The sequence below is a fragment of the Mus musculus genome, chromosome 6 (assembly GCF_000001635.26).
Source record: "Mus musculus strain C57BL/6J chromosome 6, GRCm38.p6 C57BL/6J".
Lineage (NCBI taxonomy): Eukaryota > Metazoa > Chordata > Mammalia > Rodentia > Muridae > Mus > Mus musculus.
The window spans coordinates 89268897-89286442 of NC_000072.6; the positions used below are offsets into that span (position 1 = coordinate 89268897).

The window sequence follows — 17546 nt, forward strand, 5'->3', positions numbered from 1 at the left end:
GAGACTCCAGACCTGACCCCCACAGTCCCTATCACCCATTTCCCTTTGAAGACAGATCTGTTCCCGACAACCAATACAAACCTCTCTTCCTTCGTTGGCTCAGAACCTGTAAAGGCCAGGTGCATCACCAGGGAAACCACCACTGCAGTCCCTGTTGGAAGCATGGCCACCCAGGAAATACAGTGTCTAACTCAGCAGTGCCAGGGCCCTGGGGATGGAGCCCCAACTACAAATATATTGCCTCACGTGTTCTTGCTTCTTCCCTTGATTCCAGACTCACAGCCTGAATATGGATAGAACAGTACCCTGTGTAGGTCACAGGTCTAAAGCCAGACCCCTGTGGGCATCTTCCTTGCTTGCTCCACTACTGAGTCTCTGGTAGTTTATATCAGGGCTTGGCAAACTGCAGGCCATGGGCCAAGTCTAGCTTGTCTTCCCTGATACTCTGCCTCTTTTGAGAAGTTCACCCACCCTCCTCAAGTCCAAGCCCCACTCCCCATGAACATGTAAAGGCGCACACTTCTGTTTGGATCTGTAGCCAACCAAACAGACCTCATCTTCATGAACTGCTGGTCTGGAAGCCTTGCTGTACTAAATAAAAGCATCTGCAAACTGGGGTTGTGTCTTTTCTTGCTCTATCAATGGGTCATAGGAAAATTCCCATGGTACCATAATGATCTCCTCTGAGACAAGTATCCTGGGGCACAGGAAGAGGCTTCTGCTGGCAGCTCAGCAGACGAGACTCGATGTTCTCCTGGGGAAGTTGCTCCTGTGAACTCCTCACGGGCTTCTCAGGAAAGGAGAGACTCATCACTCCAGACAGCAAGAAGCAGCTGTTTTTCAGACTCATCCAAGTTCAATAACATGCCCTGGCATCCTCCTCCTCTCTGATCAGTGCCCCGGCCTTTATAAAACACATCTGTCAGAGCTGCAAATTCAATCGACGTTGTCACTGTGCACCCGTGTGATCAAATTGTGAGTCTCATTTTCAGCTGTATCAGCCCTGTAGCTACAAAGGAAAAGAGATTGCTTCAGGATGCAGTGAGGCCCTATAATTCCTCTACCCATCTCGGATTTCACAGCCTGCATTTTGTTGCTTCCTCTCTGTGTGTTTCCTGGACAGTCAGAAATAGCTGGGCACTCGCTGGGTTCCTATGGTCACCACCCTGCCCAGCCAGTCACCTAGTTGGTAGCTGGGTAGCTTCTGTCCCGTACCCTGAGTTGGTATATGGCAGGAACTGTTGTCATCATCTTCAGGTAACCAGGTGATTTTTCCCTTGCCACTCTATATGTTCTGTTATAATTTTCTCTAAGATAAACTTCCATCCCATCCTACTGGGAAAACCATTAAGCTCAGAAAGAAAACAACTCAAAGCCTTCAGGAAGTCCCTGAAGCTGACCAGATTCACTAAGCCCCTCCTCCCCAGGCATATATGAACTGCAGAAAGATAATCTCAAACAAGCTCAACCGCCTAGCAGAAGCACAGACCTCCTGAGCTACCTGAAGGTAACATCTCCAACCTGTCAAGTTGTCTACATGCTGTGTCAAGTTCTGCAGGTATTTAGATTTCATGAGCTGCCATCCCTGCTGGGGTTTTGGTGATATAGTTGTCTTTGAGTCCCTTCTTCTCCTTTAAGTAACTTCTCACCCATACTCTTGTAGGTAACTCCAATAAACTCATTGGTTTATTAAGCTGGACTCTGGTTTATCATCAGTTTCCTATCTGGGGTAAAAATCACATGTCCCCAGGAATAGTGTCACCACAGCTTGTGAATTGTGTGACACTATGACCTCAACTACCAACTCTAGTGCCAGGTTCATGGTAGGTACCATAAAGATGCAGAACAGTTGTTGATGAAAAAGATCATATCCCTGGGGTCATACAGCCAGGAACACAAGGGAGCTGGCTTGAAGTACCAAGAAACACAAGACACTGGGCTCTGTGACACAGGTGGAGACAATGTCTCTCCAGCATAAGCAGAAGACTGGTTTCTGCCAGCTATCTCTTGACAGCAGATTTCTCTCCAAAGGTAGAATGTCAGAGGGACACTGCTGATTGATCCATCTTGAGACTCATGACCTTCTAGAGATCTTCTATAACAAGGCCTATCACCTCTGACACTTATGTCAGCTCCTCAGAACCATATGGTAGAACAGGGATGGTGAGCTATGCCCAAGATGGGGCTTCTGATTTACTGAAAGAGACACACACACCACATATGATGCACATATATGATACATGCACACAGCAGACATGTGTACAGACTCTTGCTTCAGTGGAAGCTTATACATCCAAGTTATACAACATATATGCATTGCTTGCATACAACATATGCACTCTGAGATAGGGCTCCTGTTTTATTAAAATAAGATGCACCAAGCATTTGTACTTCACACATCCATACATATATACAGGGCACATGCCACAGATACGCAATACAACAGATATGAACACTCAACATGCATGCATAAAGTTTATGCACAGCAAACACACATGGTGTGGTAACCATTTCATTACAAGAAAGAGGGAGCTGGACAGTTGGCTAAGCAGTTGAGAGAGTGTATACTGTTCTTGCAGAGGTTCTGGGTTCTGTTCCCATCACCTACAGCAAGAAGCTCACAACTGCTTATAACCCCAGTTCCAGGGGATATGATCCTCCTGACCTCTGAGGGCACCTGCACACACATGGCACATAAACTCACAAGGGCACATACATAGATGAATAAATGAATAAAGAAATAATCATATCTTTGCTGGGCATAGATGTGTGTGTGTGTGTGTGTGTGTTTAATTTCAGCACTCAGAAGGCAGAGGCAGGTGGATCTCTGCATTTGAGGCCAGCCTGGTCAACACAGCAAGTTCTCGGCTAGGGCTACATAGTGAGACTCTATCTTAGAAATAAAAAGAAGAAAAGAAAGAAGACAGATACTGAGCGCATGACACAGGCACACACCGCACACATGCAGAGCACACGGAGAAACGTATCTTTGACTAAACAGAAAGAATTGGAAGCTATTTGACTGTCTGCCAGGGACTTGTTAGGAAATCACGTTGTATTACTAAGAAGAATGAGAGAGCTATACAGAGACCAAGAAATGTCTCAAAGCACACCATCACCTCAGAGAAACCCAAGATGGCATAATGGTACACTGTGGGCCCATTTATTTTTTAAACAATAATTATATATGTATATGTATGTGCATTTTTAAAAGGTTAGGACAAAAACACAGATCTTTGATAAAAAAGAAAGTCTTCCTGCAGGGTGGAGGGGTAGTGTGGGGGAGGCAGCCTCCGGCAGACTGCAAGCTTGCGTTCTCTCTCCCCTACTCAGCTCAGAGCAGCACACAAGGAGCCAAGTTTCCCTACTTGATACGAGTCCTGAGGCAGGAAGACCAGCCTGTCATCTGCTTCTGACTGGGTTCTCAGCCTCCCTTGGGCTTCTCACGTGGCTCCCCACTTCCTGCCCCATCCCCTCTCTTGCCCCTCTACTGTACCCCACACTGCTTTCTTTCAGTCTCTGGACCATGTTCCACTATATGGGGCTTTCTTGTTTTTTCTACAAAAACCAGACAGGCCAATGCTTTGCCAGCTTGTAAAATCAACCCCATATGTCAGGATCGTGGCTTCCATCCTGCATGGCCTGGTAACCATATTTGCCCCATCCTGATTCTCGGGGCACAGAAAGGAAAGAGCCTACAGATACCTGCAGACAGTTCTCTCCCACCAGCACAGGGGGGGAAGCCTTGTGTGTGGCAAGCTCTAAGGAGGGTGGGATTGCAGACAGACAGCAGGGGATGCATGGGGACCCAGGACCTCAGGGTGCAGCAGTGTCAACCTTCAGCACAAGTCAGCTGTGGGATGCAGTGGTGGCCCTCACACTGGACAGACACAGGAACCAAGGATGGAGGCTGGGGTGAGGGAGAGAACTGCCCAGGACACGGGGCTGAATCTGACAAAGCCCAGAAGATATTCTTTTGAAACAGCCCCAGACACCATCAGTTCTGTCCCGGCCCTCCCCTCCCACTCTGGCTTTTTGTGATCTGCAGCCCACACTCCAACCACACAGCCTTCAGGGTCTCCTTTCTCCTTCTGACCTTCTCAGCTGAAGTGCAAGTCCCCAAAGTCTTCCCAGGCTAGACCACTCCTAGAGATCTTCCCTGCACTTGAATGCTTACTACTCACACTGCTTCCCACCTGAGTGTTAGGAGATTGACTGTCTCCCTAACTTGGCTGCCAACTTTCAGATGTGGAGACCTGTATCCACCATTTTCACTTCTGTTATTTCCTGGTCTCAGCTCAGGAGCACCATGTGAGAGACACTCAGTCACTGTGGCCACAGCAGTTTACCTCACTAGGCATGGCAGTGCAAGCACCAGGCATCATCACAGAGGGAGCACCAAGCATCACAGAGGGAACATCAGGCACTGCAGAGGGAGCACTAGGCACTGCAGAGGGAGCATCAGGCACCACAGAGGGGCTACCACAGAGGGGGCACCACACAGGGAACACCAGGCACTACAAAGGGAGCACCAGGCACTGCAGAGGGAACATCAAGCACCACACAGGGAACACCAGGCACTACAAAGGGAGCACCAGGCACCGTACAGGGAGCACCAGGCACTACAAAGGGAGCACCAGGCACCACACAGGGAGCACCAGGCACCGCACAGGGAGCACCAGGCACCGCACAGGGAGCACCAGGCACTGCAGAGGGAGCATCAAGTACCACAGAGGGAGCACCAGGTTGGCACCCTTGTAACCTGCTTTACTTTTCTCACTGTGTGTGACCTTCAGCAGTCACTCCATGTCCTCACATGACCCTGACCAACAAGAAATGAGTCAGAGTGATTTGAGGTGATGCAGCGGGCCTCCCAAACAATATAGGCAATACATTCCAGAATACTCCCCAAACTTGCAGTGGATGTCTGGAGCCATGGGCAGTATCTGCCTTAATTACTGCCTCCTCACCTTAGCTACAGGATTGGCACGATAGCTATAACTTTTGGAGTTTGCATTGTCTCAGCAGAGATGACCCATATATCTTTTTCTGTTCTTAGACTTCCAAGGCTGGAAGCTTAGTTTGTCTTTAAGTCTTAACGGTCTTGGTGTGTGTGACATTTTTCTTCATTAAGCATTATGCTTTATGACTCTTCTGTCACATCTGAATAGCCAGTTCACTTGTTCTTTGGGGAGACTGGTAACTATAGCAAGAACCTCTTAGTGACAAACACTGCCATACTGTGACAGACAGCCTAATCTCCAAGATGATTCCAAGAGACTATCGGGAGGGTAGTGCATACACTGGACAGGGGCAAGTCACATCCTGACCAGGACAGGGTAATATATTACAAGATCTCATCCCTCTACCCAAATGGCATGTAATTTAAAGCTCAAAAGCAATCAATTGTAGTCCTCCATTTAATATTATCAGGCCCCAGTTGCCCATAGGTGGCTGAAACTCTGAACATGAAGCCACCAGTAAAGGAAAGACTGCTTAGAGTGGTGTCAAGACTCAGGACAAGTCACATCAGTGACAATTCGAGTCCAAGTCAAAATAAGCAAAGGGCAGGACTAGATTAGGGACAGGACCACCTGAAGGTCTGGGAGTTCTGCTTTGTCCATCTGCTTTTCTAGATCAGGAGAGTGGGGAGCCTACAGGAGATATGTTCAGCCAAGTGGCACTTCTCAGAGAGTGGTAGGCAAGCAAAGAGGCTGACACACTGGGCTGCCGTCCACTCACAAAGGACAGCCCTTCCTCTAGAAAGGAATCAAATTCACCAAGGTGATTTAAGGTGGATGCAGGTGTGTGTTTCTCAGAGTCCTCAAGGGGCATGCGTGCCAGGGATGCACTGGGAGGCAGGTGCCCTCATACTTTTATACTTACAATCTGTCTCCCCAGCTTCTCAGTCGTCCAACCTGGAACTGCAAACATCCACCATGGTCCTTGTCTTCTGACAGGTTCAAGTCTGTCTCTCCTCTTCTCCCACCTGAGCCAGAGAGGCATGCACCAGGAAAAAAAAATCAGGAAGGCACCTAGGGGCCTCTGAATGGATGCCTGTCACTGCTCAGTACCCAGCATTCTCTTGGTCAGGAATGAAGCATGGGGCCTGAACTCAGGATCTGGAGTTTTCTTGCAAGGGTGGCATTCCATGTGCTCTGCAGTTGCTGATGATCAGTCAGCTCATCCATGACCCGGGAGCTGAGCTGAAGGACACAGAGGATCATGAGACTGCACAAGAACCAGGACAGTGTAGAGTGGCCATGCCCACAGGTGACACTGAGATGTGACAGGTACAGGGGACAAACTGTTTCATGTCAGTTAGCTTCTGCTATGTAAGAGATGAACCCTAAAGCACACTGAGCTGTGGGCTCACCATTTATTTAGCTCAGAATTCTGGGATTAGTGTTTAGGTGTGGGCTCCCAAAGGGGTCTTTTAGTCCACTAAACTGCACTAAAACTTACTGTGGGCTGATATGGAGAACATGGGGTCCTCCTGGGGCAGGGGCAGGTCTGGGGGCCTGCAGTTCTTGGACTTAGGTCTCTGACCACTTGTTCTATTGAGGGCTTTGTGTGAATACATTCCTCATGTGAGCTGAGAACCAGGGGTCAGTATGTTGGGGTACAGAAGATGGAGGGACAGAGAGGGAGACTTGCATAAAGCAACTCCAGAGTTTGGCCTGTACCTATCATATAGGACACAAAGGTCAGCATGAGTAACAGCCATATTCGTTTCCATATTCCCATTCCCACTATAACTATCTCTGTTTAAAGAGTGGGAGTGCATGGTTGCCAGGACAACAAATTCTAGGCTTCCCACTTTCCCATTCTTATAGCTATTCACACAGGTCACTTTCCAGCCAGCGCCAGGGCAGGGTCATTGGGGTCTCTATGATGGCCTCTGAGTTGGTCATCTTTCTGTTCCTGTGACAGTAGAAATCCCCAGCTTGTCACGAGGAAAGGCCTCTCTGGATCACAGCTTCACAGGTTACAGTACAGCTGTACAGTACAGTTTTCAGCTGGCTTTGGGCACATTAACTCTTCAACAACTGGTCATCTATTGTACAGGACTGTCCCCCACACCAAACTGCCTCTATCTTCAGGAATCCAGCTGGACCCTCTTGGCATTGACCTTCCCTCTTGGAAAGAAAGAGTGAGGAGGCTCACGGGACCCTCACCTGAGTATCCAACTACTTTACCAGCCAGTAGCATGTGATTCTGCTCTAATTGAACATAACCTTGGAGTCTCTGGGAGATGCTAGAGGATCTGGGTGGGGAAGACTAAGGGAGTGGGTACCATCCGCACACCCACAGGGAGCCATCCTCTGTATTGGCTGTGGACAGTCTATGTTTAAGGTTACTCATGCTCTTTGCCTGTAACCCCTCACTGGTTGCTCTGTAAGCCTAATAAACGCCTTGGTTTCTCAGAGTGAACATTGGTGGAATCACATCTTCGTTGGTCTTTGGGACTGTGGGAGGAGGGGGGGTGATCTCCACATAGGAATGGATTTTAGCAATACTGGTGGAAACGGGGCTCAGGATGGACTCAGCAGGCAGTCCGTTCCCTATAAGTCCCATACTATGGTAGGCTAGCCAGGGCTGGTTCCCAATGCATGAATACAAATCACCCACTGAGGCTGAAAGCCAGCACATTCTACCAGCCAAAACAGGTCTCAGCCAGCCTCAAGTCAAGGCTGGAGAAGGGACCCAGCCCTTAGCCTTTTGTAAGAGATGCTGCACGGTATAGCCATGATGCGGGATGCAGAGAGCAGCTATTTTTGTTACAGGTGTGCAGGTTGAAACAGAGCAAATTGTAGCTATATTTGAAACGGTCCACCATAGATTCTCCATCACTGATGGGCACCAAGAAATTCTATCAGAACTTCAGCAAACAATTTCCACTTACTTCTGAACTTGATGGACCAGACACAACTAGATGGCTCTGAGAGACCTGCCAAAGGCTCCTCTTGAGGGAACATGAAAGAAGCCCTTCCTTCAGAGATGCTGGGACTATGGTACAGTAGGCCAGCTCAGTAAATAATTGAAGAATCCCTGTTGCTGACAAGCAAAAACCGAATAAAATATGACAAGTGCCTCTTTAAAAGAGCTAGGCTGGGCAGTGGTGGTCCATATCTTTAATCCCAGCATTTGGGAGGCAGAGGCAGGCAAATTTCTGAACTGGAGGCCAGTCTGGTCCATAGAGTGAGTTCCAGGACAGCCATAGAGAATCCCTTAAAACATGAGAGGGAGGGAACAAGGGAGGGAACGAAGGAGGAAGAGGGGGGAGGGAAAAGGAGAGGGAGAGGGAAAGAGAGTGAATATAAATGAAAAAATGGTTTTAAAATGGGGGCACAGCCAGAGAGGCAAGTATTTGTGGACAGGAAGGATGGGAACTCAGACCCTGAGGGCACTGTCAGGATGAGACCTTGACACAGGACAAATTGGAGTCACTCCTGGTTAGAGTCTTAGGGTACAGGGACAGCCTGTCCCAGATGTGAAGGTTACTCTCTGGCACAATGTATAACAGCTAATGCATTTATGATATCCAGCCCAGGAGTGCCAAACAGACCTGTGGGAAGTCAGTCCATGGTCACCACTGCCAGGATGAGAGCCCAACGATGTGTCTATGATGGCCTACCCAAGTGTCTAGGACGTGGTTAAGAGTGGACAGCTTCTGTCGCATTGGCCTGTCTGCAACTTAGAACTGGAGGTGCCAACTGAAGCTCAGTGTCACACAGGACCCCCTCAGTGTCATACCATAATAAAATAAACCAGAGGGCACTCACAGGACTGTCAGAGCAGATGTGGGACACCCAGTTACCATGGCTCAGTGACTCACAGCAGAAACTCCTAAGGAGGAACAAACAAGAGTTTAGAATGGTTCAATGTGAGGAAACAATCTGCTGTAAAGTCCCAATTCGTGGTCAGACCCGTTGCAGTAACTGTCAGGGACACCAAGGAATACCCAGGGACACTCACTCCCACAGGGCTCACTCAGCATAGTACCCAAGATCTTGGCTTGTGCAGTAAGACATGAAAAGGAAATCTGGTTTGTAAAATCTGGGAAAGAAAAAACCAAAAGCGATCCCCCACAGCATGTGATGGGACCTGATGTGGAGAGTTACAGAATTACAAACAATTTAGTGCAATTAATTCACGAGCCGAGCAAAGTTGTGGGGCAGAGGAGCAGAGCACAAAGAGGAACTGTGTTCCTGTGCCACGGCAGCTCTCAGAATTTTTTAATTTTAAAAAGATGCTGGAAAATACAACAATGCCCGTATAGGATTAGAGAGAAATCTAGTATAAAGTTATGCATAATCTTTGCACAGAAAATTATAAGACCTTATTGAAAAACATAAAAGAAGGCCGGAGCAAATTAGTCAGATATACCACCCTCACGGATGAGAAGGATTGATGTAATAAAACTGACAATTCTCTCAAATTGATCTATAAATTTAATTTAATCTCAACTAAATCCCAACAGAGAATTTTAGAGAACATGACAAGCTAATTCTAAAATTTACGTGGATGAATAAAAGAATTTGAAGAGTTTGAGCTCCTGAATGAGAAGGCGGGGCTCCTGCTGGGCTCTTAGATCCCTGAACATTCCAGACTGACAGAGTGAGGTGTTGGGCTCAGGAAGAAATCAAACCAAAGAGACAGAGAGAGCATGGCAGGAAGGGACAGGGGCTCAGAGTACAAGGAAATGAACTGTCACATCCTGACTTAGGAAATGGGATTGAAAACTGGAGTGTCTGTTGTCTGTCTGTCTGTCTGTCTGTCTGTTAAGACGGGGTCTTACTGTGTAGCTTTATCTATCCAGGAACTCTCTATGTAAACCAAGCTGGCCACAAACTTGTAGAAATGTTCTGGGATTAAAGGTATGAGCTAGCATGCCTAGCAAAAGTAGAACTTTCTAGAAAGGAGAAAAAAAAATATATATATGCCATTCTTTTTTGATAACATGACAAATAATAAAAATAAAATTCTTAATTCAAGGATAGATCACTTTAAAATCCTGGCATGTTGCAGAATTAAACATAAAAGAAAAATCACGGACTTCTAGGAGCTGTGTGTTTCAGGTGGAAATGACTCTTTGACAAGGGTAGAAGATCACAAAATTCAGAGGAAGAGACAGAACATACTGAAGGCATTCGGATGTAAAACTCAGGGAGACAAACAACACAGACCAAAATGAAAACACAGGCCAGCTGGGCGAGCTGTCAGCGCTACAGTTAACCCAGAAAGACTGGTACCAAGACTACAGGAAAGGCGGGAGTCAGGGAAATGCTAAGGGTCCCAGCAAAGAGTAAGCAGAAGACAAGGGGGCGGGGAGTTCAGGAGGGGACTGTACAGGATTGAATCTCTTGAGAAAGGACTCTCAGCCCAAAGGAACCTAGAAGGCGCAGCGAGAGCTCCCACTGGCTTTAGGTTTTTGGAGGGTTTTGTTTTATCATGTTGTTAGAGGAGTGAGTTTGTGTCTCTGTGTGTGTCTGTGTGTATGTCTCTCTCTGTATGTGTCTCTGTGTATGTGTGTGTGTCTGTGTGTCTGTCTGTGTGTGTGTCTGTGTGTGTGTCTGTGTGTATGTCTCTGTATGTGTCTCTGTGTATGTGTGTGTGTCTGTGTCTGTGTGTATGTCTCTATATGTGTCTCTGTGTGTGTGTCTGTGTGTGTGTCTGTGTGTATGTCTCTGTATGTGTCTCTGTGTGTGTGTCTGTGTGTATGTCTCTGTATGTGTCTCTGTGTGTGTGTCTGTGTGTATATCTCTGTATGTGTCTCTGTGTATGTGTGTGTGTGTCTGTGTATGTGTGTCTCTGTGTATGTGTATGTGTGTCTCTGTGTATGTTTGTGTGTGTCTCTGTGTATGTTTGTGTGTCTGTGTATGTACGTGGTGTGTGCATGACTATACGTATGTGGTGTGTATTTGTTTAATTTGTTTGTTTTCAGATAGGGTCACACTTTATAGTTCAAACTGGCCTTGAACTTGTGATCCTTCAGCCCCTGCCTTCTTTGATGTACAGTTATTAATTGCCCACCTTTCACACTTTTCATGGGGCAGTTGTCTGCCACTTAGAGCACTGGATGGTTCTTACACTGAATGTATGTACATAAGTAGAGGGATTTGTCTACCCGATGACCCAGCGACTCCATTCCTAACCCCATATATGACAAGGACGCCCACAAATGCCCACAGATTTTATGAAGAAAAAAAGAGAGAGAGAGAGAGAGAGAGAGAGAAGAAATCTAACTGTTCAGCTCAGTAAGACAAGGCATACAAATTGTCTATTCAACAAAAAACTCAAAACAATTGTCTCCTTATGCAATGAAAAGCAGCAGGTTGCAGAATTTTGCACATGACACCCCATCTCCTCAGGGATTTTAAAGCATGTGATGTCTCTGTGTATATGTCTGTATGTGTCTGCATACAGCACTGCTTTCCCTGGCCACCAAATACAGCTCTAGTAAAAGAATAAAGTTCTGTATAAACTTGAAAAACAAAAAGCAAAACCCAAGCTCATGCTGCTAGCTTTGTTAAAGGGGGAGCAGAATGGACAGGGACAAGGCACTTGGGGATAACACTGGGGGAGCTCCCTGGGGGTTGCACAATCAGCACACTGTCCCCAAGGACAGTAGTCTTGGGACATCCTAAATAGCATCCTGCAGATAGCACCTTGACACAACACCCTGGGAACACAATCCTGGAAATAACTCCTTAGCACCCTCATAAGTACCTTGACATAGTACCCTGGAACAGCACCCTGACACAGTACTGGAAACAGACTTCTGGGGGGAAGTCCTGCTTCTGCTTTCACTTCCCTTGGTGTTAAAGACCTCTCCCAGTCCTGTCCTCAGTTCCCTCTGCTAGGACTGGCCTGAGCATCTGAGTCATGCGCCTGCAGCGGTGCTGGGTGAGGTCCAGCCTAACCCTTGGAGTCAGCTGGGGTACTGTGGGCCTGCCTTCCCTGGGCCGGAGTGGCTTGCTGCCTGTGGACACCAAGGAAGGGTGGCCTGCCAGAGGACGAAGGCAGTAACAGGGAAGGAGAGGCCTGTTTGGCCTGGCTCCATACTGGCAGACCAGCCATCCCTACAACCCATTCCAGTGGCCTTTGCATGGTTGCTTCCGTCCTTCCCCGAGCCAGAGGAGTCTCAGCTGGGTGGGGTCCTCAGGTAGATCATAATGCTGCCGACCAGCCCTGAGCTGCACAGCCAGACACTGACAGCTCACAGGATCATCTACCCCATAGACAGTCAGTGAAACCCCTCACAAAGGCGTTACCTCCCTCTGACCCAAGATGGTCCAGGAGTCACCATCTTCATTTCAGAGGAGAGAAGCTTAAGGACCAGAGGACCAGAGGGGTGGGCAGCAGAGGGTAAACTGGGATGTCTACTGCTCCCTTTGTGACCTCTTTTAAGATGGTCTTTCAGGCTCTGCCGTGCACCCATGTCTAAACATACTTCTCCCAACTCTACCTCTCCCTTATCTCCACCCAGAGGGTAGCTGAGAATCAAGTTCCTAGATGCAAGCCTTTACCCAGCTCTTCCTAGTGTCCAGGCAGAGCCTCACTCCACCTGTGGGGAGAGGTGAGTGACAGATGGAGGCAGTGCTACCACACCTCATCCAGTGTCGGAGGCCTGGACCACCCTCCAGAGTGCAGCCCCATCTTTCCTGAGTCCCCTCCTTGGTCTCCACACATGGGCCTGGACCAGCAGTGTGGCTGCTGTTGGCAGATTAGTCTTCTTAATGGACCGACGTCCTTGGAGAACCAAGAGCAGGATATGCCTAATAAAGTCATTATTCTGCCGCCCAGCTGCGCGGGACGTGAGGATGAGAGAGGGAAGTGGAAACTGGCACTGGGAGGTCTCCAGAGCAGGGACAGACAACTGAGCCAGTTAATTATCAAGCCGCAGACGCTGTAAACCTGCATACAAGCAGGTCCCAGCCGGAGGGGGCTCTTCAGAGCCTAGCCTCACTCCATGGAGCTGGTGCAGAAAATGCAGCTTGGAGCACCCCAACCCCGAATTAGCTCACTCCCGGCAGGGCTAGTTTCTACCCTGACTCTAAGCCTAAAGAAAGGGGGCTATGGAGGGGGGAGTCTAACCCCAGAACCACACCCCTCCCTCCTCCTTCTTCCAGCTGCAGACCCAGCCCTGTGCTCGGATAACTGCTACGTGAGAATGAGAGGCAAAGCCCGCTCTCTAAGATGTAGCTGAGTCAGGCTCTCCAAAAATTCTCTCCTCCACAGAAGCACGGAACACCCTGGCATAGATTGTCAGAATCAACATTTCAGAACTCTGAAAATTAACCAAAGGCTGGCAGCCCTCCCTGGGCAGAGTGGCACTTCAAAAAACCAACAACAACATCAAAAAAAAAAAAAAAGCCCAAAAAACAAAAAACAGCTGACTCTCAGAAAAGCTCACAACTCAGTGGCATTTAAATCTGTCCCATCGCATTCTCCTCCCCCCAACTTCTCCAAGAGACCTCACTCTCCAACAGACTACAAGCACTGAGAAGCCAATCGCCTAAGCAGCCAGGAGAGCGGCAGGGTCTTTATTTGACCTGTCTGGTGTCTTTATTTGAACGAACTCAAGAGTTTACTTAGGACAAACAGCCTGTGTCTCAGAAATATTTGTCCCAGACTTTCAGAGACAACTGTGGCAGATAGACAGTAAGGCCAGCAACAGGTTCACCAGGGAGTAAAGGAAAGCTGGCAATGGGGTGTCCACAGGGGTGGGGACGCTGAACCCACCTGATGCTGGTCACCTGTAAGATGTTGCAGGAATGAAGGGGGAGGGAGGGGAAGGGGAGAGGCTGTGTCTGCAACCAGGAAGTGCACATGCAGGCTCAGGAGAAGGCCTTTAAGGCTGAGGCTGCAAGCATCCACCAGCTGGCTGACTCAAGGGCCTGCGTGGGAGGAAGGTGGAGCAGCCTGGACTCACGCTGGAGGTGTGTCCTGCACAGAGTCTTCTCAACTACGTGGGGGAGACACATTGACTCCAGACATTTGGGAGATGTCTGCCAACATTTGAGCTGGCCCAGCAGAGAAACCCCAAGCCACAGAGGACACGTTTGCATTGAACAGTTTGCTGTACTCAAAGGAATGGAGGGTGGTCACATCCCAACAGTCCAGTCAACTTCAAATTACAACAAAGAATCCTGGTCTAGGAGAGGCATGCAGGGCACAGGTCGTCGGTCTCCAGTGCTCACCTGTGCCCACTTTCATTCATCTCTGAATGTACATGCATTCTGGTGTTTGTCTCAGACTTTTGAAAATTTTTATTAATTCATTTGTTTTATGTTTATGCGTACTGCTTGCTTGTATGTACGTGCACCATGTGCATGCAGTGCCCAGGAAGGCCAGAAGAGGGCGTCAGATCTCCTGCAACTGGAGTTACCAATGGTTGTGAGCCACTGTGTGTGTGTGCTGGGAACTGAACCTGGGTCCTCTATAGAAGCAGCAAGTTTTCTTAGTCCCTGAACCATCTCTCAAGTCCCTGCTCTCAGTTTTTGACACTGTCTCCTGTTCCATTACAGCCCAGACATGAGGGCATGTGCCATGAGGGCTTTCTACAAGGGCTATCTCCACGGAAAGAGGTTCATCCACAACTCAGCTTGCCAAACGTGTACCAGCTCTGCACTGGAAACAGCCTGCTTCTTGGTGAGAGCCTGGAGCAGTGGCACTAATATCAAAGCGCAAGCACACACGCACACATACTCAACACACGCACATGTACACCACATGTCAGCGCACATTCATGCACATCTACACGTGCACGCGTGCGCATGCACATTCTCACACATATACCATGCAGTGTTCTCACTTTCCCAGATTCTTCTTTCCTAAACACACGGGTGCTCAGGGGTTCTGCGGAGGGTCAGAGATTGTCACTCTCTGAAGCATGGGCCCTTTCTCAACTGTTCTAGTGATGACAGCCTTGTAAGACTTTGGTTTGTTCTAGGAATTCAATGGTGGCTCAGTATTAATAGTAAGAGCATGACAGTGATAATTTAGAATCTGAGGTCTACTCCAGATTAAGGGTCAGAACATTTATGCCATAAAAATCTGAATGACAAATGTCAGGCGTTACCAGCCATATGCAACCTTTGTTGCAGATTGTAGCACGCATCTTTAAGTAGAAGGGTGCTCTCAGCTCACAGAAACAAGCCACCTAGATTATGTCTTTGTATCTGCCAGCCCCTGATCTTGACAGATATATGAAAAGTACTTATGAAATAACATATATTTTTCCTAATATAACTGGTGACAAGCTAAAAATGAAATAAGAAGTTTCCAGACTGTGAGAAGCGTTACCTACTTTAAATTAGAAGCAAAACTCACTCTTAATGTAACACAGTGGGAGAGTTTCCACTGACTGTACTCAGAGAAGAGTCAGGTATGTTAGATATTGCTGACACCATTGTTCCAAGATGCCTTGGAAGTTCAAGCCAGTGCCATAAGACAAGAAAAGTAAATAAAATTTTACAACTAAAACATAGAGTGATTAAATTATCTTTGATAGAATTAATTGAATGACTACTGGAGGTATGGTATTTTATTAAGTTAGCTGCACAAAAATCAACCTATAGTTAAGCTTTAGTATGTATTTGGGGGGGGGGGGCACTTCCAGACCTAGCTTGGTTGGATATTAAAATACTAGGAGTACTATGGAGATTTTCCTGAGAGCCCCGAGTGTTTTCAGCAGCCTCCCTACCAGGCAGAAGCAGATATGGCCTCTCTAGCTCTCTCACCTGTGAGGAGGCTTCATTCTGGGAGTTTCTCACTCCCCAGCCTGAGTCCTCTGAGCCCACTGCCACAGGAATAGAAGGGACGAGGAAGTTCTGCTAAGCCCCGGCAGCATGCATTCCTCTGGACTTGATGGCAGGAGAAGGCCACCTGTGCCACAAGGGTGAGAGCAGATGCTTCTCTGTAAGAAAATCACCTTCTGTAACAACAAAGGAAGGAAAATTAGTCCTGTGCAGAGAAAGAAAGAATTCAGTCCCCATGCAGGCCGTTCTCGTTCCTCTCCTGGTGTGGCATCTCCATTGTCATTGATATCTTCATGGCAGCTCTTCTTCAGGCCTGTCAAATGGAACTCTTTTTGCTAGTAGAACATCTAGTTCTTCTGAAATCCAGTCCCTTGCTCAGGAGCTGCTCTTAGAGAAAACAATTAGTGAACAATGAACGGCTTGTGCCAGCCCCAACTGGATCATACCAGAACAGAACAGCTCAGATTAGATGAAAAACACCAGAATACAGCATATAAGCCCCCTTTAGACCAATCCAGACAAGGCTAGAACTCACCAGAATTAACCAGCCAAGACCAGCTCATATCAGACCAGACCCAGCTAGACCCTACCAGCACAGACCAGACCAAAGAAGAATAAACCAAGCCAAAACAGACTAAACAGAACAGAACAGGTTAGATTTGACTAATCCAGACCAGGCTAGAACATACCAGCACAAGCCAGACCAGACTAACTTAACCAATCCAGACCAAACCAACTACACCAGAATAGTTTAGACTAGATTAGATCAGGGTAGATCACACTACTGTAGGCCAGACTAGACTAGCTTAGACAATACAAGAATAGACCAAACTGGGCCAGGTTAGACCAAACCAGACGATACTAGAGTAGACTAGCCCAGTAAAACTTAGACCAGCCCAGAAGTTAGACCAGAATAGACAAGCCCAGGCCAGCTTAAATGAATATAGGCTAGACCTAGACCAAATTAGACCAGCCCAAACCAAATAAAACTATATCAAGCCAGACCAGATCCCAGCAGTCCAGTCCAGATTAGCTTTGACCAGAACATTCTACTCAGTTCTTGGTCATGTGATGTGGGCTGGGTCCCAAGGGCTGGCTGTATCCTACACACAGCTCACTCCAAAGGTCAGAACAGGTGACTGGAGGTCACAAGTGGATACAATCTGCAAGTTTGTCTGGGCCACCACTGTTGAGCCATTGTTCCTATTTAGACATTAGTCCCCAACAGTGCTCCCCGATACACACACCAGTCTAACCTCTCAGAAAGGAGGGAGGCCTGGAAATGTGACCCCTGGCCCACCCCCTTACACACAGGCCCACCTGGGTGGCAGCATCCACAGATTGCTTCCTTTGAGCCGGGTCCCTGCTGTTCCCGATGTCTGAGAAGTGCTGGTTTCACTGAGATCCCAGCCCCCGCCACGTGCAAGCGAGGCAGGCTTCCTGCTGAAATCAAAAGAGGAAGAGGGACCTGGCGGCTGGCTTTTACCTGCTCATCATTTCAACCCCCCTCTGGGAAGCGTCCCCTTTCCCACTGCAAAGTGAGCACCAATCCAGGTGGAACATAATGAGGGGCGAGAGAGAGAGAGAGAGAGAGAGAGAGAGAGAGAGAGAGAGAGAGAGAGTGTGTGTGTGTGTGTGTGTGTGTAGAGAGAACTGAGACAGGATCAAAGATACCAACCAAGGCTGAGGCCAGGGTGGTGAGGCCTCCCCGCCCACTGCCCTGAGTGCTCCATCTCCTGGGGACATAGTGGCCTCCTCAAACGCATGGGCTGGGTCAAG

General features: G+C 48.0%; 2 long non-coding RNA genes across 3 annotated transcripts; one reads left to right on the forward strand and one right to left on the reverse strand.

Annotated features, from left to right (window-relative positions):
• Positions 1–614: 614 nt before the first annotated feature.
• On the reverse strand, positions 615–16829 carry 4930512J16Rik (RIKEN cDNA 4930512J16 gene). The gene is made up of 4 exons (NR_131021.1): positions 15750–16829; positions 8787–8850; positions 5887–6206; positions 615–1009 (listed from the first exon to the last, which is right to left on the reverse strand). It is a non-coding gene; the product is annotated as an RIKEN cDNA 4930512J16 gene (long non-coding RNA).
• Gm36735 lies at positions 4674–7434 on the forward strand. Of its 2 annotated transcripts, none has more exons than XR_377853.4 (3): positions 4674–5804; positions 5902–6293; positions 7069–7434. It is a non-coding gene; the product is annotated as a predicted gene, 36735 (long non-coding RNA). The 2 variants fall into 2 exon arrangements; XR_377855.4 differs by having other exon boundaries at positions 4674–4745.
• Positions 16830–17546: the final 717 nt, after the last annotated feature.